Here is a 26,302-nt window from a genome sequence, read left to right as displayed (position 1 = left end):
CTGAGATTAGGAGCACTCCCTTTAAGAGTGTGCTCCTAATCTCAGCTCGTTACCTGTATAAAATACACCTGGGAGCCAGAAATCTTTCTGATTGAGAGGGGGTCAAATACTTATTTCCCTCATTAAAATTCAAATAAATTTATAACATTTTTGACATGCGTTTTTCTGGATTTTTGTGTTATTATTCTGTCTCTCACTGTTCAAATAAACCTACCATTAAAATTATAGACTGATCATTTCTTTGTCAGTGAGCTAACGTACAAAATCAGCAGGGGATCAAATACTTTTCCCTCACTGTAGATAGAAAAATAATGAAAATATCACGACGTTTCGATCGCAACACAAGCAATCATCTTCAGGGGCTTTACTCGAAAGACCCATGAAATATGTATTCCTGCAGTCACGAAAGCTTTAAGTCACCATTGCAATCATTGAAGATTTGGTCCAACAAGGACTGAATGCTGATGTACCAGCCCTGGTGAGACACTGCCTCACCAACACTTCTGCTGGAATGGAACATTCTACAAACAAGTTGAAGGTACCCCAATGGGTTCTCTCTTATCTCCAGTTGTAGCCAATGTTTTCATGGAAAAATTTGAGACATGCCATCCAGGCATTCACTCTACTTCCGTCGTGGAAGAGGTACTAGATGACACGTTCGTCATCTGGCCACATGGCCGACCAGCTCTGAATCAATTCCTCAACCACATAAATTCCATACACCCAGCCATCAAATTCACTATGGAGGTGAAAAGGATGGCAAGTTACCATTCTTGGATGTTTTAATCGAAAAGAGACCAGATGGCTCAATGGGACACTGTCTACAGGAAAGCCACCCATAAGGATGCCTACCTAAAACCTGACTCCCACCACCATCCATCCCAGAATAATTCCCTCATCAAAACTCTACACCATAGAGCTCGATGTATTTCTGACCATCATCACCTAGCCAGTGATTTAAACGTCGTAGTTTTTTGTTATTTTCTTTGAACCTATCTACGTGACTTTACCGAAAGACTCAAAGAATATGAATTCCTGCAGTCACGAAAGCTTTAAGTCAAGATGTATGCATATATGTTGTCATATGGGTCTATTAATGTGTTTTTTACTATTAAGAATGATCACTATGTTCATAAAAATAACATACGTCTGATGTTGCTTTATAATACAGTTCTGAAGGGCTTAAGTAATGAAGCCATTTTTAAAATCAAATGTGCATGTAAGATATAACCACTACATGTATTATCATCATAATGATAGTTAAACAAACCACAGTTTCATTGTAAATATTTGTGTAACGACCACTGGAGACACATTTCTTGCGATTGTCTTTTATTGAAGGCATGAACACTCGAACAGGCCAAGACCCCAACTTCAGCAGCCACCCCTTGCCCCGTGGAACCTTCTCGTCAGCTCTCGACCCCCGATCCACACCTGTTCCCTTCTGTCACTTGGCCACAGCCCTACTCTCGATCCTTCCTGTAGAACCCAGATTGCTGACCCTGTCCGTCAACTACCCTGTCATTACCCCCCGTGGCTCCTAGTCTCTTTCCATGCTAATTCCCCTGTCATTACCCCCCGTGGCCGCTAGTCCCCTGTACTGTATTTACATTTGTAAAAGTCATTGATTTATTGAACTAATAATGAATGCAAATACATTTATGTCAGTATCAAACATTCTGAATGTTATTACATACATGAACATAATTACGTAAATACAGATACAATCATAGATACTTGCTCAAATATAGATCTAATATATTCATAGCATTTGGTCAAAATAATGTTATTTTGTATGCATGAACTTGTGAAATCGCTGTCCGATTGTACAAGCTCCATTGGAGTAGATTATTTTCCTGAAAATGAAATTACTTCTATCTTAATGTGCACCTTAGTATGAAAATGGTGGTAGAGGGAAACACACGAGCATAGGTAGCATTCATTTATATGGCATGCTTGAATGACATACATAGCTTGTCTTTAAAGATAGGGACAAACTCTGCTGTACGCGCAGAAATTATACTTTTTATCTCAGGCCCAACACGATGATTTTTAAAATACAGTTAATTAGTCAGAATTGATGACGTGTATTGATTGCCCTCTGCTTATGATATTGACTGCCCAGTGAGCTCTCAATCAAAATGGTATCACACCAGAAACTAAACTTATCTAACACGTGATGATTGTGTTAGTTTGTGAGAAGAAGCACGAATTTAATCATTATAAGTAGGAAATGTTTAATCACAAATTGGAAATGTCTGGAGGAATTCACGATTGCAGGAATTTAGTATTCGTGGCCTCGATTATTTTTACATTTTACAATACCTTTATTTCCCTCGTGTCAGTATTTTTTTAATTACATGAATAGAAGTTAAAAGTAAATGCAAATGTTATGCCCGCAGAATTCAATCGCATTCATTAATTGTCCACCCACGTTATTATTCAACATATATATAGACAAGCATGACAAATGAAGGCAGATTTTTTTTTTATGTATTGCAATATTAGGATATTAAGTTTTAATTTACAACATCGTTTATAGCACATTCAAATTGGAACAAAGATATTGTTGGTCCCATTCAGCATATTTATTTAGAATTTTAAAAAATAAAATTTCCTATCATCTGCCCTTGCAATAATTTGTATTAACTTTTCTATTGCATTTCATTCACGTAACGTATTGTTATTTCTGAAAATAACTGCCAGAAGCTGCATTTTTCTATTAAAATCTAACTCCATTGAATGAGATACTCGTATTTCTGTAAACTGCCAATCAACTTATGCATTCACAACGCTGTATCACTGCAGCTGCCTCTTAACATGCAGCTATTGCTCCTCAATGATTGTCCCTTATACAAACCAATACCCATATCAATATTGCCTTGTAACCAAATGCTGTGTCGTGCTTGTAGTGCATATACTGAAGTGAATAGTCTTATATATAAACGTCATTTTTTGTATGTCTGTCCGTCTGTCTGTCTTTCCATCGGTCCGTCTGTCCATCTGTCTGTCTGCCCGTCTGTCTGTCTGTCCGTCTGCGTATGCGCGCTTGTGAGGGATTTGGCTCTGAAACGGTGGGGTATACGTAGAAAAAACTTAAGCCCCGCGGTGGGCATAGGCTATTCCCTTTTCCCATCCGTCAACTTTAAAGTAGTTAAATTAGCAATTTTGTGCGATGTTTCTTTTTTTAATTATTTCCCCGCCCCGCTCATGCTGCTCGGGGGTTGCCCCTGGCAACGCACGCGCGTCATCGATGGAGGGTGAGTGGGTGGGGCGTTTCTCGTTCGCGTTCAAAATGCAAAAAAAATACACCCAAGGCTGAGGTAAATTCATCACAGTGTCATGTCTTCTTCTCTCTCCCCCCCCACCCCAATGTGTGCACTTACTACTATAGGGTAGGCAAATACTAATATAGCGCTTAGATAGTATTATTGTAGAACGGGCGGGGGATGGGGGGGGGTAGCGGCTCAGCCCCCAGCCTGGCAATGTGTCACCTCCTCCGTCTGGGCAATCTAGGCGAGGCCGCAGGCTCTGCACGGGACTAGGCCTCACCACGGCAATGTAAAGTACAATTTTATTGAATCTTTTGCTAAGAACTCAGGTTCATTGTTTACTATCAATAAACAAATAAGTTGGCAAATATTACAATAATAATGTTTGTGTGCAGATAAAAACTCTGGTTCATTATTTACTATTATGAAACTAATACGTTAGCAAATATTATAATAATGTTTGTGTGCACAAAACTACATTTTCATTATTAGGTTGCTAAATATTTCCTTTTTTAGGTGTGTTTTTATGACGCTGAGACGGTGTACTGCCAGTCTGTGCTGTGACCTGCTGCCTGCTGATTAATTAACATCAGTGCATTGGCACTCTATTATTTACACTGCTAATTTTGTTTTTGCCCATTATGAGTGTATGCCAGTCTATAATCTGTTGCCTGCTTCTTTACCTCACTCAGTGTACTGCCAGCCTTTTATGTCGACTGTATCCTGCTTTTTCTGCTGCTGACCGTATTGCCAGCTTTTTATGTCGACGAGCAATGCTTATGTCATTGAGTCGCTGTACTGGCAGTCTATAATCTAGACTGTAGCCTGCTTCTCAAATTACCTGTGCGTACCGCTGCTTTTTAATGTACACTTATTTCAGCTTATTTCTTCAATTAATTTCTGTTGTTTCTATTGCTCACGTCACGCTTTTTACTGATACGTAGTACTGCGATACTGATTAATATGTTATACTGCTAAATACGTTGGACTTTCTTAGCTACAGCCAATTGCATTTCCTGGGAACATCACCCATTTATATTTTGTCGTACCACACCTTACTTTCCACCAAAGCGGGGAGCACACAGGGAGGTTCAATGCCCCAAATATTGTTGACCTTGCTTTCTTACAGTGGGTGAGGAAAATCGTGAGAGAGACATTGTTCTTCCATACCAAGAAAACACCATCGCACGATTTCCTGACACTAACAGAGCATACGATGCCCTACAATAACACATTATTCTGTCGCAAGGCCAAGATGGGTACCACGTCAACATTCCTCCAATTACAAAGCTGCAGGACAAAGACATCCTCACAAAACTGTCTCCTCTGCGCCAACCTCTTTCACCAGTATGTTGTCGCTGAGTATGCCAACATTGAGAGTGAGCGCTTTCTTTACATTCAACTGAATCAAAACCACCTGCATGTGAACACTATGCTCATCTCTGGGACGCCATCAATGCCGAAGGAGATGCAAACATGTCAGTCCATGTGTGTGTGTCAGTCGTTGTGTGTGTGTTAGTCGATTTGTGTGCATGGCTCCATGTGAGTGTGTAAGTCACTGTGTATCTGTGTCTATGTGTGTCAGACGAAAAACCACTTCGTGTGGCCACGTGGAATGTTCGAACGCTCACTGCGGAGGAGAGGCTGCCACTCCTCTGTCGGGAGCTGGACCGGTACCGCCTGGATCTCTGTGGCATTCAGGAGGTCCGGTGGACCGGTTCTGGCTCCTGCCACCATGAGGGGTCGACAATCCTCTACTCAGGGTAGGAGACTGCCAAACAACAGGGTGTGGCTCTTCTTCTTCGGAACAAAAGAATGAAGGGGGCGTGGGAGCGTGGCGGTGAGGTGAGGGAAGCTGTAAGCCCCAGTATACTTCCCATCAACCGGAGGCGAGGAGTGGTGGTCGTGGTTACTTATGCCCCCACCGAAGACGAACATCCGTGGAGTGATGCAGGCAAATCCGATGAGTCAGATGCCTTCTATGACCTGTCACAGGTCCTGGCTAAAGTGGTCACTCGGGATAGAGTCATCTTGTTGGTTGACTTCAATGCCCGAGTTGGTCATGATGCTGGCACCTGGTCTGGAGTGATTGAAGGGCATGGGCCATTTCTTGCCTCACGGCAGATGTGGAGCGTGCGTTCACAGGAAGTTCCTGTTTTTTGATGCTAATGTTGGTCACGTGACCAGGAAGTGACGATGTTAGATTTCCACTGTACCACGCGGGCGTCGGCCATTACACAGATAAGTCAAGATGGCGGCACGCATCGCATCTCAGTGAGACCACAGCCGCACTTGTCCATTGTGGGAGCTTAAGAAGCATTATCTGTAAGTTGTTTATATTCCTATAATATTGGAAATGCTGTTGTAATGTTGGAATGACCGTTATAGCAATGTAAATGCCTTTATGGTGCCGTTAAGTTGTTGTAGTAAATACGAGGCCTAGTTAGTAACGAAGCCTGTGACTTTCCTTATTGTGCATGTTACTTGTGATTTAGTAGGTCGAGTCAGACTTGTGCCTATGTTGCGATCCTGAGAGTGATGACGAAGTATCTCATCCACAGTTTAGTGTTAAGTGTAATGCTGTACATTTGGGGTGCAGTGGGATGAATACACTATGTGCCTGTATGCAACGCACCAGCTTGTGCCTTTGTCTAGTTGTTCAGGGGTAATGTGGGGGCCTGGTCCTTCCAGGATCTATTGTTATCTGAGACAATGTTCTGATGCTGTGGTGTTCATTGTGTGGGTGTTTCCGAATTATAACAGATGCTGTATCTGTGTTTTCTCACCAGTTTTACCTGTTACAATCAATAAATGACGATCGGAGTTGGACGGTCATCCTGGCTCCGAGGGTTTATTGAACACATGGTTATCTACTCGACTAGCGGTGCAACGCAGCGCACAGCGAGGCCGAGATAGTAAAAAGATATTCTTCCTGAAGCTCCCAACCAGTGCTGCAGCCAGCTCTCTGCAGCCAAGTAAAAAAATACTCTTCTTAAAGCTCCCAAGAAGTCCTGCAGCCAGCTCTGCAGCCAGCCCTGCAGCCAGCTCTGCAGCCAGCCCTGCAGCCAGCTCTGCAGCCAGCTCTGCAGTCAGCTCTGCAGCCAGCCCTGCAGCCAGCTCTGCAGTCAGCTCTGCAGCCAGCTCTGCAGCCAGCCCTGCAGTCAGCCTGCAACAAGCAAGGAGCTCTGCAACGAGTCTACATTAAAATCGTGCTGCAAGCATCGCAGCATGGAAAGCCACAGTTCAGCAGGGAGAGATGCTGAAGAAGGTGAACCAAGCAATCCAGGATCTCCCATCCTGCCTCAAGAGGACCAAGGGAGTTCAAGGCCCCAGAGGGAGGTCAGGTTGACGCAACGGGCCTTGGAAAGCTATAAGGCTGAGAAACAGGACCTTGATGCCAGGATACAACGGGCATGGAACCGGGTTGAAGCAGATTTATCTGAAGCTTCAAATGCCTCAGACACAGTGGCCTCAATTCAGCGGGCCATCCAGCGAGTGAATGTGAGCAGCTCAAGCTACAAGCTCCTGGCAAATAGATACATCTCCCTCCTGATGAAGGTGAAAACAGATGAGGGCATTGAGGGAGTGCGCAGACAAGAGCACTTCCTCGAACTGCTCGATGATAATGTGCAGGCAGTGATACAAGATGCAATGGACCGTGTGGAGGGCTTAAGAGAGACACAATCTCAGCACTCTGTCTCATCCAGGTCCACCACAAGATCTAAAGCCTCAGCGCACTCACAGACATCATCTACTAGTATGGCAGCAGCTCAGGCACGCGCAGCAGCAGAAGCAGCAAGCGCCCGTATTGCCTACATGGCTGAAGAGGAAGCCATGCTAATTGAAAAGGCTCGCATACAAGAAGAAGCAAGCATAGCAGAGAGTTCATTAGTGGCTACAGTGGCTACTGCCACACGGAAGAAAATTGAGCTGGATGCTAAGTTAAGCACCCTACAACTCAAAAGGGAAGCAGCTGCTGCAATGGCCCAGGCAGAGGTGCTCGAGGCAGCAGCCAACCTGGATAAGGAAGAGAATTGGAGTGAGTTTGGCACTCAGAAACCTGTCAAGGACCGTGATCAACTCACCAGAAAAAATATTTTGGACTGGTCTGAACAATGCATCAATGCTCCTCCACCAAACCATACTGAACAAAGGGTGGATGTTCAGGCATTGCCATCTCCACTCCGAATGAACATGAATGCTGTCTACAGGAATGGTGGAAATGCATATCCTGCCCTGGCAGTTAGTCGCCAACTCAGCGTCGCGCACGTGGGGTCAGACGTGGATGCACCAAGTCAGACCCACATTCCAGACAGTCACATAAAGGGATCCAGCCAACGTGATCGAAACCCTTTGGGCCCACAGTCCAACGCCATCGCAAATAACGGCATGCTAGGCAATACAGCCAATAATGCCGCCTCACAAGCGCCAGTATGGACACACCCTGGATCAGCAGGACTAGGAGACTTTGCTAGGTACCTGGCTCACCGCGAACTAATCAACACAGGACTCGTTAAGTTTGATGACCACTCTGAGAACTATCGAGCCTGGAGATCTACCTTCAGGAATGCAATCCGAAATGCAGACATCTCTGCAAGTGAAGAACTCGACCTGTTGGTGAAATGGTTAGGAAATGAATCTGCAGAGTACGCAAAGAGGATCGGTCAGCAAACATTGACGACCCCGCCTCAAGCCTGCATGCGGTGTGGGAGAGGCTCAAGGAGTGCTATGGTAGCCCAGAAACCATTGAGAAGGCTCTCTTCAAGAAGTTGCAGAACTTTCCAAAAATCTCTGGTCGAGACAATAAAAGGTTACGGGAGCTTGGAGATCTTTTGATGGAGCTTGAATCAGCCCAGGCTGATCCCTACTTACCAGGTCTCATTTTCTTGAATACCTACCATGGCGTGAACCCCATCGTAGAGAAATTGCCATTTGACGTGCAGGAAAAATGGAGAACAACGGGTTCAAGATACAAGTCAGAGCATCAGGTTGCATTCCCCCCATTCTCTTTTTTCTCAAAGTTTATCCGCAACCTGGCTAAGACTAGAAATGACCCGAGTTTCATGTTTGGCACCACGGGGATTTCCAGTCCAGATCTCCCAAAAATGGAAAGGACAACGGCGAAACGAAGAACAGCGAGAGGGCCAATTTTTGTACACAAGACTGAGGTCTCTCCTGCGACATTCGCAAACTCCGTCCAGGCAACCACCACAAAGAAAAAGATAGAGGATCCAGAGAAGCAATGCCCATTGCATGATAAACCTCACTCCCTCCAGAAATGCCGTGAGTTCAGGAGGAAGCCATTGGAAGAGCGGAAGAACATGCTGAAAGAATTTGGAGTGTGCTTCAAATGCTGTGCTTCTACTAACCACCTTGCAAGGAATTGCAAGGCAGATATCAAGTGCGAGGAATGTGGCAGCGACAAACACGCAACTGCTCTGCACACATTTTACTCGAAACCCAGTAGCACTAAGGCTTCCGATCCCGAAGCAGAGCACGGCGGGGAGCAAGGCGAGACCGCCGCACTCACTTCGTCAATCACAACCAAATGCACAGAAGTCTGTGGAGAAGTCTTCAAAGGAAGATCTTGCTCAAAGATATGCCTTGTCCGAGTCTATCCCAAAGGACATCCTGAAAGGGCAGTAAGGATGTACACCATAATGGACGACCAGAGCAACAGGTCTTTGGCAAGGTCAGAGTTCTTTGATCAGCTAAGTGTAGGTGGGAATTCCTTTCCATACACGCTCAGAACATGCTCAGGACTGATGGAGACAGCGGGAAGAAGAGCGAGCGGCCTCATGGTGGAAACCATAGATAGCACCATGAAGCTAGCCCTTCCTACGGTGACAGAGTGCAACGAGATACCGGACGACAGGAGTAAGATTCCCACGCCCGAAGTTGCACGTCACCACCCACACCTGAAACCCATAGCAGAGTTCATCCCGCCATTGGATCACGCGGCACAGATTTTACTTCTGCTCGGCAGGGACATGCTGAGAGTCCACAAGGTTCGCGACCAACGCAATGGACCTCACGACGCTCCCTACGCCCAGAGACTCGATCTAGGATGGGTCATCGTAGGTGACGTTTGTCTCGATGGGACCCACAAACCAGACCACATTAGCACATTCAGAATGAGTGTGCTCATGAATGGACGCACGTCGCTCTTCAAACCGTGCCCGAACCACTTCACGCTGAAAGAGAAACTCGGCGAGAGAAGTCAAGGCTGTACCATGCAGGCCGACGAAGGAACCTCTATGCTGAAAGATGATGTTGGACATACGGTGTTCGTGACAACGAAGGACGATGACAAACTTGCTCCATCGCTAGAGGATGAAGAATTCTTGAAAATAATGGACAGAGAGTTCTTCCAAGATGAGTCAAACATTTGGGTTGCCCCTCTGCCATTTCGTAATCCCAGATGCCGGCTACCCAACAATAGAGAGCAAGCCCTCTCACGGCTCAACTCATTGCGCCGCACCTTGGACAAGAAAACAGAGATGAAGAAACATTTTGTGTCCTTCATGAAAAACATATTTGACAGTGGTCACGCTGAAGCAGCCCCTCCTCTAGAAGAAGGACAGGCCAAATTAGCTCAATAACAACGGTAGGAGGCTGCTAGATTTATTTGCAGCCCATGGGCTTGTAATTACGAACACGCTCTTCCAGCATCGGTGCATCCACACAACATCATGGATGCATGCCGGGTCCAAGCAAGAACATCTACTGGACTACATAGTGACGGACCAGTGGATGCGAGCCCATGTCCTTGACACCAGGACCTACCATGGAGCTGATCTGCCCTCTGACCATCGACACTGGGCAGAGATGATCTCCCAAGCGAAATGCTGAGGGAGGGTGGCGTTTGTGCAAAGACTGCCATATATGACATCATAACAACAGTCTGGACCACTGGACGGGTTCCGCAGGATTGGAAGGATGCCCTGGTGGTCCCCCCTCTTTAAGAAGGGGGACCGCACAGACTGTAACAACTACAGGGGCATCTCACTCCTCAGTGTGCCGGGAAAGGTCCTGGCAAGGATTATTCAACATCGCCTTGCTAGGCACGCTGAGGAGAGGCTTGCAGAGCCCCAAAGCGGTTTCAGGAAAGGGTGGTCCTGCACAGATGCCATATTTTCTATCGGTCTGCTACAGCTGAGGTGAAGGGAATTCCTACAAGACCTACATCTCTGCTTTATTGACCTGGTCAAGGCCTATGATACCATCAGTAGGCCTGGCCTCTGGGTTGTTCTGCGTGCTTTTGGAGTCCCTCACCCTCTGCTCACGATCATTAAGGACCTTCATGATGATGAGCGGGCCCGGGTAAAACTACGTGGCTGGGAGTCGGAGCCATACCCTGTACACCTTGGGGTGCGACAAGGATGTCCTCTGGCTCCCACATTATTTAACATCTATTTTTACCACGTAGTTCGTGAAGCCTTCAATAGCTCTACCGGAGGAATTTTCATCTGGTACAGATACAATGGGAGGCTGATCGATGCCTGGGTGCGGTCAAGGGATGGCTCCCTATTGCTCAACCATGTTATGTATGCCGGTGATCTGGTAATTGCTGCTCACTCAGACGAGGAGTTGGAGGCGCTGCTGCTGAACCTGGAGCTTGCCACTAAGAGGTGGGACCGTGCCATCAGCCTCACCAAAACTAAGCACCTGCCTGGGTATTTTGTACCATCGGACACTACACCCCCACAACTCTAAATTGCTGATGGGGCGGTTGTGGAGAGATTGGAAAGTTGCCCATACCTGGGCAGTATCCTTATGACCGGCTCCGGTTTAACAGCAAAGGTCTCACTCCTAATCAGTCGAGCGGCATTGTCTTTTAATCGGTTGCGTAATGCTGTGTGTAAGCTACCTGGTCTGTTGCTCCACACGAAGCTTCAGGTATTCTCAGCCACAGTCATTCCCTCCCTTCTCTACGCTTGCGAAAAGTGGACTCCCCTAATGGAACATCTTCGCCGGTTAGAAATATTTAGGCTGGCCTGCCTACGATCCATCCTGGGTCTAACCAGGCTGGATTGTGTGAAGAGCTCACAAATCCTTTAAAGATGTGGACAAAGTCCCATCAGTGAGCTCTTCCGGCAAGGCTGCGTTGGCTGGCCCATGCAGCCCGCATGCCCAGCCACCGCATGCGTAAACAGCTTTTGTTCGGCCGGATCGTAGGGGCTAAATGGGTGCGACACGGTCTACAGAAGAGATGGAGTGATGTGGTACAGGAGGATGTGGAGCTGAGTGGACTTGCCGATGACTGCTACCAGTGCTGTCAGGATCGGCCTCTGTGGAGGAGGCTCGTGAAGGACGCTACTGCCCAGTTGGAGGCAGTCGTCCTCCAACAACAATGGAGGGCAGAAGAGGGAGGAGCGACGCTCACAACAACGGGCAGAGCACTGGGTGGCTAAATCACAGCAAGTTGGCACAGTAGGGAGCACAGGTGGTGCATCAGCCAGTCGTCTCAGTCAGTCGACCTGTTGCATCTGGGTCTGCCCCGTCACCTCCTGCTAGCGGGCGTTCGACACTTCACGTAGCCTCAAGGTGCACATAGCCTGCCACAAGCGTCGTGGTGACGTCACCGCCACTTAGTGCGGAATGGCGGGTGTTGTTTGGTATTGTGTGATATTTTTTACACTTAATTTTTTTTCTATCTACGTGACTTTACCGAAAGACACAATGAATGTACATTTATACTGTTTGTGTGCAGACTTCTAATTTTACTATTCCTTGCTTCTTTCGCTCAACTCATGTACACACAAACCTGGTATTTTAATAATCACCAAGCAAATAATCACATTTTCGTTTGTGTGCTCACAACTCATAATTTATTTATACCTTGCTCTGCGTTGACATATTTGTTATTGTGTCGCCCGGGCAACGCCGGGTACTTACCGCTAGTTGTATATAAATGGCATTCACAGTTATTTCAAATAAAAAAAATAATGTCATGGCCTTTTTTTTAATAAATATATCACGCATTCATTACAAACAGTTGCACTTTTTAAGCGTTACATTTCCATGTGTTGACTAATACCTGATTGGAGAATAACCGTGTGTTCATTTAATTATGCTTGAGGCATGACCAATATATTTTGCGCTTGTTGTATAGACTTTCCCACAGTTCTGCTCAGTAAGATGTGATATTGCCAGCTCGTGATGCAAACTGTAAACTGCATAATATGAAAAACTCTCTCCCATGGAGAATACACTCACGTCGATGTAAAAAAAAATGAATCGGCAAAAAGTAATACTTTTTCTGCTCTGATAATTGTTTAAGCATCTCAAGTGCAACGAGACTTTAGCCATTCACCCAGGGATATTAGTTCAAATAAAAATAGTCTCCAAATTGCAATGTCGATAACTAATGACACCTCAACTGAGAGGAGTTTAATGAGCCACAAATAAATAATGTTGAATGCTGGTTCTGTGAAATGGCTTTTTCCACTGTGTAAACTAAGATAAATGAACACTGGAATTTTAATACCTATGGTCATATGTTAAACTTGCATGTAATAGGTTGTGCAAAGCAGTGTGACTGGAGGCATGATGTGGTCATTACTATTTGCACTAATGCTCACCTGTCACTCATTGATTCAGACCAATCTATGCATGAGGTCCAGGGATTTAAATATCAACTTTTTTCCAATGACGCTGTGGGTAGATAGATGTGAAAGGAAATCTGATGTCCTCTCCCCCCCTCCATGTGTGCAGATACTACTGACTATTTCTTTGTTGGTGGGGGAGGGGGCGAGAGGGCCGACGGTTTTTGGAAACCTGTTGGATAAACTTTTTGCCTCCACATCTGGGGCAGCGGTTCACTTTCTAGAATTTTTTTATTCCGGCCTTCTGAAAGGCTCTCATAATTTAGTTGATTGACAAACAGAATGCCGGGCTTTTATAATAGATTATATCTTAAATTATTTATAATTAATAACAACAGCAAATGGATTGTATATATGACTACATTTTGTCCAATTCTTCTCATGTCCTGCCATCAGAGTAATATATTTGTCCAGTATCGGGCATGTGATGATATGGCCTTGTCTTTGTCCAATTTAAAACAATGCACAATATAGTATGCAGTTGGCAGCTGTATGTAGAATGCTAATTTAAATGGATTAAGTACTGTATTTTGATAAATCACGTGCAACTTTCATTTTAAGCTAATCCACAGACAACACACACATAGCAACAGCTCTTGGCATCCCTTGCATGCTTGAAATCCCATACTTCTCTGGGGGCTTAAACTGCTATCTGGCACGAAACAGACGTGCCTTGTAGTTTGCAACGTGGAAACACTATTACAAACGATGGGAGATGCGTCACTCATGTGAGGCTTGCCTTACAAGGCAGATTGACGTATGCAGCCTGCCTGCCGGAGAATAAATGGCTTGGCGTGGAAGGATGGCAGCAGGGGAAAAAAATGTGTGGTTGAAACACAATGCTAAGTAGAACTGGTGAAGCGTGCAAAGGGTTGGTTATGCTTAAGTCAGTTGGGGCCAAACAAACCATTTTCTTGATCGGTGGGAGAGCAGATGAGAAAGTAAATCGCCTTGTGGTCTAACTTATTATCGGTAGAAGGAAGGGGTTGCCAAGTTAAGACAATGTTCATGTCTGATCATCATATTTTTTTAACTAAACCTATCGTGCGATTGTTTGTGGCGTCATAACTCATCGAATTTCTCCAGGATAAATAATGATTCTGATCCTATACAGTGTGTTTATTTAGTAATAACATTCATACTGCGTTTATTTATTGTTTATTTTGTTTAACATAACACATTTTATGCTGCAGAAAAAGTGGCATACAAACAGTGTACTTATACCACTCGCGCAAAGTACGTAAGTAGAACATCGTTTGCAGCAATACGTGTGACGCGTATCAACAAATCAATATTGCTGCCTATAACTAAACAGTTTTGAAGGCTCAAGAAAAGTACGACGTTTCTTTACGTCAAATAACTAAAAGGTGCAGCCCTGCAATTTCTCAGTCACCAACTGCTTGCAGAAGGGCCTCAATAATAATTGCCATTTACAATATGCTGGAGCGACTACTTCTCTGGAATCTGCAACCAGGAATTTCCCCACCCACCTATTATTAGCGCTGAACACGTCCTCGGTCCGGTTTCACCTATCACCATCACCGAAGTGGAACAAGCTATCAAGAGAATGAAGAATGGGAAAGCGACTGGCCCGGACGATATCCCTGCTGAGGCCTGGAAGATCCTTGGCAGGCAGGGTGCTGCCCTCCTTACCCAGCTCTTCAGCACCATCACGAGCACCGGTGAGGTCCCAGAAGCCTGGTCGACCAGCACGACGGTTCCAATTTGGAAGGGTAAAGGGGACGTGGCAGAATGTTCGAATTACAGGCCAATCCGGCTCCTGTGTCATGCGATGAAGATCTTTGAGCGAGTTTTGGACACGAGGATTAGAAACATCATCACCCTATCACCCAACCAATGCGGCTTCGTCAAAGGATGTGGCACTACGGACGCCATATTCGCGGCGAGGCTCCTGCTGGAGAGGCACAGAGAGAAGAACAAAGCTGTGCACGTGTCGTTCCTCGACCTTGAAAAGGCATTTGACAGGGTCCCCCACGACCTCATCTGGCACTCGCTTCGATCCCATGGAGTCCCTGAAACCTACGTGCATTGGGTGCAACTCCTATACAAGAACGTCACCAGTGCAGTCAGGTGTGCAGTGGGCATATCACCGCCATTTCCCATCAGCGTTGGAGTGCACCAAGGATCGGCCCTGTCACCACTCCTGTTTATCCTGTGCATGGACACGATCACTGCCGACCTGCACACGCCCCTTCCATGGACAATTCTCTACGCGGATGACGTCCTCCTCTCAGATGAAGAGAGAGGAGAAGTGGAAAGACAAACGCGCCTGTGGAAGGAACGTTTGGACGAAAACGGGATGAGGTTCAACATCAAAAAGACGGAGTATATGGAGTGTGGCCCCCAAACCGACGGCACCATCAGTATTGACGGAGAAGATCTGAAGAAAGTGACGGACTTTAAGTACCTGGGCTCCACCATCAGCTCAGATGGTAGCATCACGACTGATGTGAGGTCACGAGTCAATGCGGCGTGGATGAAATGGAGGCAAGTCACCGGAGTCCTCTGTGATCGGAAAATGCCGGATAGGCTGAAGGGAAAAATATACAAGACCATCGTCCGACCGGTGGCACTTTATGGATCCGAGTGCTGGCCAACCACAACTGTACACGAACAAGCTCTCCACACCATGGAGATGAGGATGCTCAGATGGAGCCTCGGGCTCACTCGATGGGATCGTGTCAGGAACGAAGACGTTCGGAAGCGACTTGGTGTGGCCCCCATTGCGGACAAGATGCTTGAGGCAAGGCTTCGGTGGTACGGCCATGTGATGCGAAGTGAAGAGTCATCAGTGGCCAAGACTGCCTTGCGTATTGAGCCAGAGGGCCGCCGTCCACGCGGACGTCCGAAGAAGCGATGGATGGACCGAATAAAGGAAGACAATATGTTATATGTATTAATTTTCATTTTATACTTATCCTGTGCTAGTAAGTTTCAAAATAACGAGAAAGAGAGAGAGCTTTTGTGTGCTATATTTTATAAGATAGCGTGAATTCGTGTAATTTAATATGAATGCTTTTAAAGAGGATTATTCGTCTTCACATTTATTTTAAGATAGACATTTACAACTGATAAACTCGGTATTTTATTCTGTAAATAAATCAGTCTTAACATTGACCACAGGAAAAAAGAGGCGGGCAAATAAAAAGGAGAATGTGTACATTTTTCATAGGCATAATATTTATAATTGCCCTTCAGTATTTTTCGAATTTCACCACTCTTGCGCATTTGGATGTGCATAGCTGTAGAAGATTGCTTCTTTTGTCAAATAGTATGCATTTTTTTAATAATTTCCGTGACTGAAAAATAAATAAGTCACCGTTTTAGGAAGATAAGAAAAAAACTGATGAAAATGCATACTTTTCAATATCCACTGTAATCATAAGGCAGACAGGATGCAGGATGGAGTGGGAGGTTGACGTTGGGAGGGTGCGTAGTGGTGGGGGGGGGGGATTATAGGAGCATCAGTGAGGTGCAAAGTAGATAAACAGCAGCCTTCATTGACAAGCACAAGCGTGTAGGATTAATGCATGCATTGGACAAAGAAAGCCAAATCCTGTCACAGATTAATTTCTAGGCAAAGGGCTGAATGAAATAGATAAAGTAGGATTACATAAACAGTTGCAAGCCTTATTAACTTAATGCACAGAAGATGTGAAAAACAGGGCTTCTAAGATTTATTTGTCAAATCACATGCCAAATTGAGTTTGCTAATTTCTTATTTTTAAGGAAGCGTCACAAAAACAGGCTTTACTGTCCCTTCGTGGATGAAATCAATTATTGACAAATTGACAACAATTTGGCCACTATATCATTTAGGCAACTGTTTTCTTGTTTTTACAAACCCACTGTACCCGTGGCAAGGACACACGTTCATATAATTTGATATGAGAAAACACTTTGAGACATGATGAATATAGCACTGCAAGACGCTTCTGCAGTGGGAAACTCAATACACATCACGTGATTTTGAGGCCAAGTAAATTACAAGAGGCCTTCTAAACACATTCCTGCGGAGGGAGCTGGTAGGAACGTTGGGTTGCTCGGTCAATGGCCAGGGTCAACGGCAGAGTGGTGTATTCCGCAAATATGCCCGACTGTGAGGTCGGGCACAAGCCGGCGTGAGTAGGTTAAACGTTGAGTTTTATAAGGGCACCACGAGGTGACCAGCCCCTCCCCACCCAGCCCCACCCTTCCCACCCCCACCCAGCCCCACCTTCCCCACCCAGCCCCTCCCCACCATCCCCACCCAGCCCCTCCCCACCCCACCCAGCCCCACCCTCTCCTCTCCACCCTCCCCTCCCAGCCCCTCCCTGCACGACGGACGCAATAATCCCCTGTGGGCTGGTGTAACCAGGAGGTTCCTACCAGTATTACTTCGCCTCAGCCTCCAGATACACCTAGACTGACCACATCAGACAATACCCATTCATAACTACACAGCTTCCTTTGCCAGAACCCTTTGTTTTTGAACCAACCAATGACCTGCTTTTGTGTGTCACATGAGCCCCTCCCGCTGGCATGGCTGAAAAAAAACGCCTATTAGCACCATCTTCTAGCCATGCTTTCAGAGGGTCTCAGCTCCACACGAAGGAAATATGAGCTGGGATTTGGCCCCAGTCCGAAACGTGTAGAGCAACTTTGACCACCTTTTCTGACTGCAGAGGCATCTTGCATTGTTATTTTCATCATAAATAGATATACTATCTACTCGTGTGTGTTTGTTATTCGCCTATCATGCCTATGTGGGAAAGGATGTGGTTGCTTGTTAATGTCTTAATTTGTCACCAATTAATTACATTATTTGAGCAGTAGATATGGACAATCACACGTGAGAGTATGTGCACTAGATTTAGAATAATATTTATAATTCACAGAAGCAGCCATTGTTGGTAGCTTAATCCTCTGCACGCATTGACGTGCAGAATATAAATTCATCACACTGACTGCACTTTGAGCCATCCTAACACCAATTTAAAATGCACCCTACTGAACAGTACTCTGTACAGCCAACAGCATACTGCCATAGCAATGATAGTACATATGCATTGTAAATGCAGTGCTGTACAGTATAATAATTATGCCCATGTGTCAATGCATATGACAACATAAATACGAAAAGGTGATTCCTGTTTTAACTCCCAGGCAGTACAAAAGAACTATATATACTTAACGGAATGCAAATGCATCATCACACTCCAATGCCCTGCTGCCAACACTTTGCTAACAGCTGGCACTCTCTTGTTCCACTCTATATTTAAATTCAACTTCAAACTGAAGGTGGATAAAAATAAGTGTTGCATGGATTAAATTAGTATTTCTGTAGTTCATCACTCCTTTTAATTGTATGCCAAGAAGGCATCCAGTTCTGCTTAAACATTACCAGTTTGGGGTAACATTCAGATCATTAAATCATCTGCTGCCAATCAGAACAGCAAAAACGTAATTGTGAGCCGTCCTTGTTCTGATTTGCCATCTCCTTCAGAGAAAATGAGTTAATGTCGGGCACAGAACGGCGGAACAATGGAATATTATCAGCACCACTACTAGTTAATGGAAAGTGCTATCTCAAACACCATCAGCAAAAAAAACCCGATTGTCCTCAGGGATCTGAGGCGAGCCTCAAACCGTGCTGACGTGCAATGTTAAATGTCTGCATTGCATCACGATGGAAGATTTCATCAAATGAGGTCACAGCAAGTCAAATGTGGCGTATAATCATCTGTGGCGTATTTAACAACGTTGTGACCAGCCTAAGTGGATCTCCAAGTATAGATTGTTACAATTACAAAATTTGTGATATTGGGGTGTCAGGTTTTTTTGCAAAGAAATTAGTCATTAAAGTATTTTGACACTCATGGAAATGTAGACATTCTATTACAATTAACTGCGATTATTAATTTAAATAATACTGAAATGTATATGAAGCACTTGAGTAACATAAAGAGGCTGCGACTACAGCAGCATTATGGTTTGCAGAAAAATAGCGTTGTTGACTTGTAGCGCCCATATCTCTATAAAAGATTAGCATTCTCAAAACAATATAGAATGATATGAAAGGATACGCTGCCTCAAAAATACGATTGCAGTTTCGATTTGAGACAGTTCATGTCTCGGAATTTAACACTGCACATGTGATCTCACTCGAGCTGTGAAAAACAAATTTAACACATCGGCAAAGGAATATAATGTTATATTTTATAGGAATTATGTAATGTTCTCTGTGTATATATGATATATATATGTATGATATATATGTATATATATCATACATATATATCATCCTGCTTTGTGCGATATATTTGTGTATCACAACATTGGTGGGAGTACAAAGCACATTGAATTTAAACAAAAGCCTACATAGCTATAGGCGTCTTAGGAGGCTGTGTGCACTTGATTTAATATGATTATGTGGAGAATCTTGGCTGAGATGATAACAACATATAACTTGATTTAAATTGTCTAGGTTTGTACTATTATGTAGAGTAATACTCATTATCCCCACAGGCACAAAATTATAGTAAAATTGTCTCCATCAATCCAACCATCTAGCCTCTCATCCACCTTGCTTTTCTCTGCTCTTTAGCTATCCTCGGCTCCATTTGTGTACCCAAGGTAACATTACATTTCTTATGGAATGACAAAGCAGGCCAATCCAAATTAGGATCATAAGATAAACACATGTCTCTCGAGTCCAAATTGCATGCCGAGCTTAGCAACGAAAGTCGCTTAATGTTTATCATTATTTATTTAACAAAAAATTTACCCGAGCACATGAGATGTATACAATGCTCCATTGTTCTGTTGTCAGTAGAGGTAATTTTCAGAAAAATCTTGTTTACTGTACAGTAACGTGCTCCAATGTCTATGAACCCCCCACCTTCACCAACCTGCACTTGACCAGCATGGGGAAGAATAGACACATAACCCCACTACTTACATGGTGTGTGGAGGCCCTCATGTCCAGTGCCCTCTAACAAATGTCTGGTAAACCAGCAGTATTTGACAACACACGAAACCTGGACTGTGTAAAAAATGCTTCCAGCCTTATGTATTATGCAAACCTCCAGTTCCTGAAGAACTGAATTGCAGTGATCTGTTCTTAAGCCACCACCAATAAATTGAGCAAGTGTAGCTAAGACAGACACCTCTAGACTGGTTTGGTTCTCATGAGGAATCATCAATACAGTACAGTCACCAATGCTCATTGCTGCATTATTTGTAGAGACCCCCACTTCTACACCATGGGGACCCACTAGGCAAGCTGATGGGTCCCAGTGGTGTGTCAAGTATTTAGTTAGACACAGCTAAATCAGCTTCACATCCACGTAATTTTATGTTGTGGCAAGCAAGTTCATCAGCCATACTTGGGTGCAATTAGGCTAGACATAGAATCCAATGGTACTCATGTTACCAATTAAACTCTGTATAAATCAATAGGTAGTCAAATATTATTTTAGCCTTCGCTCGTTTGTGCTTCAGCCAATGTGCTCCACAAATGTATTCTTCAACCACTGTTGCTCCACATACTGCAATATATAAATAGGAGCAATACATTTATGTAAACGGTGTTTTACGTACAACGGTTACACATTATACCTATTGTATTATAGGGATATCAATGCTGAATTCACGTGCACTGCAGTGATATTGCATTTTTATGAAGTTCAAATATGCACAAACCATATCTATCCCCGATTGGAAGTTAATGTAATGCATTAAATATTAATCGTACAAACGGTACGAAATCAAGAGACTAACAACGTTGTAACAATCCCATATTAACTTTTTCTATTGGTTTACAGCACTGTGTGTATAACGCGCAGACATATGTAGTGACATCGCGAGATGTCACTGTGTCATGCCGGGCCTAGAGAGGCACGGCGTACAGTGTATTGACATCGCGGACACCACTAGGATGTGGATGCAGTTAAATGTAAGCGCTGATTGACAGCACTGGATAGCATCACGCTTGGCGTGCAATGCCAGCCCAAGAGGATCGGGTGGGAGAGTGTTAGCCATAGGGAAGGGGTTACTGGAGGCCGTGCACTCTGGTTGACCCAAGAGGACACGTGACCGGTTAAGTCGACAACGGGGCCCCAAGTGGGGGCTAGGGGTGGTCACGTGGTCCGGGTCGAGATCCTGCTCGAGGATTCTAGAAGGTGGTTGTGGCCAGGGGCGGAGCCGGCCACGCCGCAGAGGATATAGGCCGGGTCCCCCAGAGGGACCAGCGCTGTAGTTCATTCTGAGGAAACCTTCATCTACGTTCTACGTCCTACAGAGTCTCCAACACGTGGACCTGGACCCAAGCTGTGGTCCGGTCCATTGTAGCTAGTTACGGTGTAATTAGTGTAATTAGCCTGGAGGTTACCACCATAGGTTATTATTCTGTTAAGGTGCAGTTACCCCGTGTGTTGGTGTTAATAAATGTGTTGCCTCCAAAGAGTACGTCTTCGACACAGTTGAACTCACTACATATGTATTGTGTTTGTCATTTTCATATTTCCGTTTCTTTTTCTTACCGTGCATTTTGTGCGTAGGCTCTATTCTGCCCCCCCCCCCTCCCACACACTCTATGTGTGTGTGCTCCATCCACGGCAACGGTAACTCCTCGCTTCTTTAAACTGGTGACATCCAGGTTATAAGGAATAGATTAAAATTATCTATAGATTTTAATCTATTCCTTATAACCTCGTGGATTTTAATCAGGAAACATAATCTGTGCTATAATGAACGACATGATTGTGAAAAGTGTTATTTTTTTCGTTACATTTAATAAAACAGTTTTTCTTGTTTTTTTCCCTCAGCTTTTTTTTATTCCATACGCTTTATAAAATGGTGTGTAATGAACCAACAACCTATTTCGCTTTTTCATGAACATGCTTCGCATAATGATCAAGCCACAATGTTGCTCACGTTTATGCTGTGTATTTCAGACTAACTTCGTTATGCACCTTGTGTTCCAAAGCAGTGTGGTCTTTAATTTTTTATGATTGAAAAAAGAGTAGTTTAATTTCTTCTTTGGCATACTTCTGAAAGTCCATTTTAACTTGTGTCCTTGCTAGAAATCTTGAAACTACAGTAAATTCAGGGAATACAAGTAACCTCTGTTGTAGCATATTTGGGGATGCTGCCTTGGTGTAATGGTGAGGAAACTTGACTTCCAATCCAGAGGTCACTGGTTCGATCACGACAGTTGATACAATGAGCAAGCTTCTTATATCTCCACACCTCAGTCCAATCAGAGGTATATATAGGTACACCACAATTAGTTGATCGGCAGGTCAGCGTAAAAGAGTAGGCCAAAATACATTCTCGAGGGGCCAGCAGTGGCATGAACAATTATTTGCAGGGCTGCACTTTCACCTTACATTTTAGAGCACCTGTGTGTTCAACGGTTAATTGAAATAAATAAATATATGCTGCATATTTACGTCGAGGCTGTAAATTTGTTTTTCATTTGGTAAAAAAAATGTAATTTTCTGTGTTAGTACAGTGTATTTAAAAGTCATTTTCGTACATTTATTATGTGGTGCTAATTGTGAAACTGTCAATACATTTTCGTGAATCTCTGTAAAAAAAAATTTATTGTATAATTTGTATTATTCTTAAGGTACAATTTTAATTATTGTGATCTTTCTTATTCTCGGTTCACTCAGTTGAATGTATTTGTATTTTAATAACTTATTTAATGCACATTGTCATGAAAGTTATCTGAAAGCATTATTATTTCCATTGGTTTTTCCTGCTGTGAGAAATAGAGCTGCTATTATCTTTCTCAGAAAACAGACAGGAAATGAATTACGTCACTCCAGATAATATCTCTACATCTCTGTGGAATTCCTGAAAGGGCTTCTGAAGGGCATATCCCATGTCCTTGAAGTTCACAGTTGATTTCTTTCACTGCTCTTTGACGAATTGAAGTTCTGTGAACTGTGATACTGAGATTTGCTTGAGAACTATGGAAATAAAAAAACATGTAAAAATGGTAAAAAAATAAATACGGCGTGTTGAATATACAATGGCGATTGCGACATATTGCACCTAATGTAATTATACAGATTTTTATTTTTATTTCACAAAATTAATATATTCCAATATTTTTAATGGAACTTATTTGAAAGTACATTTACTTTTATACGAGCAAAATAGTCGATTTTAGACTTTAGCTATACAAAGCTATACAAATGATGCCTTGGTGCGAACTGAAATTGATTACTCATCCCCTTTTATAGAGACGACATTAAAAAATTCTGAACAGAACTATCTGAGGACCCAATCAAAACCATCACCTTGCCATACATAGCAGGGGTTACCAAAAATATTTCCAAAATCTTGAACAAACATAAGATCCAGGTTCGATTTAACACAGTACACAAAATCCGTGACCTGATCCCATCTGTGAAAGATGTGATTCCTGACATGCAATACCCTGGTGTCTACAAAAATGTCTCGGACCGTGTTCGCGAACACAAGACAGATTTTAAACATGGCAGAACCAATACCTCTGCCGTGGCTGATGACTGCTTGAACGCGGTGGGCTCACACGACATTGTTTTTTTCCGAGACCAAGGTACTCTGCAAACCTTCCGGCTACCATCAAAGATTTGTTCATGCAGCCATACAGAAATATAAACACAGACATAACTTAAATCGAGAAGATGGGAACAAATTGAGAAATCATTGGAAGGACGTTATTAACCAGGTAAAGCCTTGACTGGTTGTTCATGTTTCCATCCTACCTGCCATTGTCAACAGTTATTTCCGACTCTGAGTCACATTACCAAGTTAAATGTTTTTACATTAGCGGGCTAAATGTCTCACTAACAAAGCCAATGTTGTCCCTTTCCCTCGATGTGGCGGTGGCTCTCGTTTTTTAGCAGACTATAACTGGTTGTGATGTTGTTGTATGTGTGTCTCTGTCTGTGTATGGGTGTGTCTTTCTGTGTGTCTCTCTTTCTGGCTGTTGTACGACCGGGAGGAGCTACCCTGGAAGTCGCCAGCCCTTGCCCTGCTGAGGAATACAGGGGGGTGCCTCGGGTATGGAAAGGAGCTCTTCTTGATGGACCTGAGCCTGGTCGACTACACGAGGCTGCCAGGTTATCACCAGTCTTTTGGACGCGTGGCGGAGCTTCCAGTGGAGCAGAACGCACGCGCCCTACGACCTCGTGCAGTTCCTGAACGAGCCCTTCTTCTGCAACGGCCTCTTCTAGGGGATCAGCAGGGCTGCAGACAGTCTTCGACCTCGTGCAGGCCCACCAGCGGAAGTGGAAGACCGCAGCTGAGATCGCCTGCACCGCGGGACTCCGCTCCATGCTCACCGGGGAGAAGCTGCTGCGGGACGTGCACCGCGCCATGAAGGAGCTGTGCCTGAAGTTTGAGGTGTCTGGGGATGGTGGCGGCCCTCCCCCACCCCTCTTCCTCCTTCCTGGAGTTGTACGTCTCCTGCACGCACCCCCCTGGCCACAGTGACTCCGGCAAGCTACTGAAGCTCCGAGGCTGCAGGAACATGCCCCTGAAGAGCGTGCCGAACAAAGTGCTCTACACATCCTGTGTCAAGGCGCTGCATTCCCGGGACCTGGTCAACCTACCGGACACAAAATAGAGAGATAATTTATCTCCCTTCATTGCGGCCTCCTCCCAGTGGAAACAAATGTACAAGTCTCCCATAGCCAAACGCTGTGGTCACCTCCAGTGGAGATTGCCACATTGCACGTTGCCATTGGCCATGTGGCTCAGTCGAATCTTGCCGGGCTAACAGACTTGTGCATTTCCTGCGGTGCCAGGGAGGATCTGCCCCACTAGGTCTTATGCTGCCAGCGGCTCAAACCAATGTTCCGCCTTTTGGGGGACATCTTCAGGAAACTGGGGGTGCCCTTCTACAACAGTAGCTTCGTATATGGTGTGCCGTACCTGGCTAACAAGCGCCATGACCTCGCCAACTTCGCCTGTGCTCAGGCGAAGATGGCAGTGTACAGAACGAGGAAAAAGATGCTGGAAGGTGACACTGATGGCTGTTCTGTGCTTCTAGTGTTTAGGGGCCTGTTAAAGGCACGGCTCCGGCTGGAGCACGCATACCACACACATGCCGGTGATGTGCACGTCTTCTTCGAATGCTGGGGACCCGGAAAAGCCCTCTGTATTTCGTATCGGAATCGCCTCCAGTGCTGTTGCTACTGGCCGCAATAAAGTTGTTTAAAAGTCAAAAGTCTAGGTGTGTCCCTCTGTGTACATCTCTGTGTGTGTCTCTCTCTGTGTCTCTCTGTGTGTGCGCCTCTCGGTGCGTGTCTCTCTCACCTTCCCTCAAGGTGATGTTGTCCCTCGTTTGTTTCCCTCGTTTTCTAACAAGCTGGATGTCGCACTAGCACAGCCACCGTTGCGTTGGTTCGTTTACATTGACATGCTAATCTCTCACAATACAATGGCCACCTCCTCAGCTCATCGTTGTCGTGGAGGTCATCCTCCTTTCCCCCCGTATCTCGGTTCCCATCTTTGGATTTCCCACTCGCTTAGGCACAATCTCTAGCCCCCACCCTCTTGCCCGATGCGGCAATCCCCCTTCCCCCCTCGTGCCTCTATATATAAGGACTTGTTTCAGCAGCCTATCTCTCTCTCTTACCTGTAGACGGTTGCTTGTGTGGCGATCGAAACGTTGTAATCTATTATTATTTTCTACCTACGTGACTTTACATAGGTAAGAACTAGTATATCATACAAAGTGCATAAATATAAGTACAGACAAGTGAGGTTTTATTTCACGAAGAGGATTGTCTTTAGAGAAGTTCCTGGAGGATATGTTGCATCCTTATGTAGTGGGTCAGGAACCAGAGGAGAACGTAGGTGAGGCAGCACAATATTTATTTAACTACACTGAGTACAGGGTCCCTAACACAAAGGGGTAACGGCCCCCTACACCCGATACCTAAGGAGGTATGGCCTCCGGGCTACACTGCCTCCTAACACTGGGACCACCCTAGCTCTGAGCCTCCAGCTAGGGGCCCTAGGAGAGGCCACGCTGACCCGACCGTCCCAAGGTCTCCGGGTCTTGACTGCTGGCCTCACTGAGCTCTGGCCCTTAGAAGGACAGCAGAATTTGGGGTCCAGCTTCCTATCTACGGCTCCGTCTTCGGTCTTCAGCTTGGAGATGACTAACTCAGACCCTTCAGAGGTCCGGCTTATATACAGGTCTGTGGCTTGCTCCGCCCTAGCCACACCTCCTTTCTAGAACCTTCTAGAAGGTGACATAATCACCCACTCCCCCCTCCCGGTGTTTGGGGATTTGTGTCCCAGGATCCATTTTCCCAGGGATTGGCGTTGGCCCCTTGGGCCATGATCCTTTACACTGGCGTGACCCCGCTTCCGCCCCCTGTTGACGAGATGCATGCAGCCGTCCCGGCTGCA

At 44.9% G+C, this 26,302-nt stretch overlaps 1 long non-coding RNA gene across 1 annotated transcript; it reads left to right on the top strand.

Moving 5' to 3' along the window:
• The first annotated feature begins 3,302 nt into the window (after positions 1–3,302).
• Positions 3,303–25,079, top strand: LOC144938161 (uncharacterized). Its single transcript, XR_013637818.1, has 3 exons — positions 3,303–3,323; positions 4,858–5,035; positions 23,883–25,079. It is a non-coding gene; the product is annotated as an uncharacterized LOC144938161 (long non-coding RNA).
• Positions 25,080–26,302: the final 1,223 nt, after the last annotated feature.

This window comes from Lampetra fluviatilis, chromosome 1 (genome assembly GCF_964198595.1).
Source record: "Lampetra fluviatilis chromosome 1, kcLamFluv1.1, whole genome shotgun sequence".
NCBI classification, from domain to species: Eukaryota; Metazoa; Chordata; class Hyperoartia; order Petromyzontiformes; family Petromyzontidae; genus Lampetra; species Lampetra fluviatilis.
The sequence above is the reverse complement of the archived record's forward strand: the minus strand, read 5'-3'. Positions and strand labels throughout refer to the sequence as shown.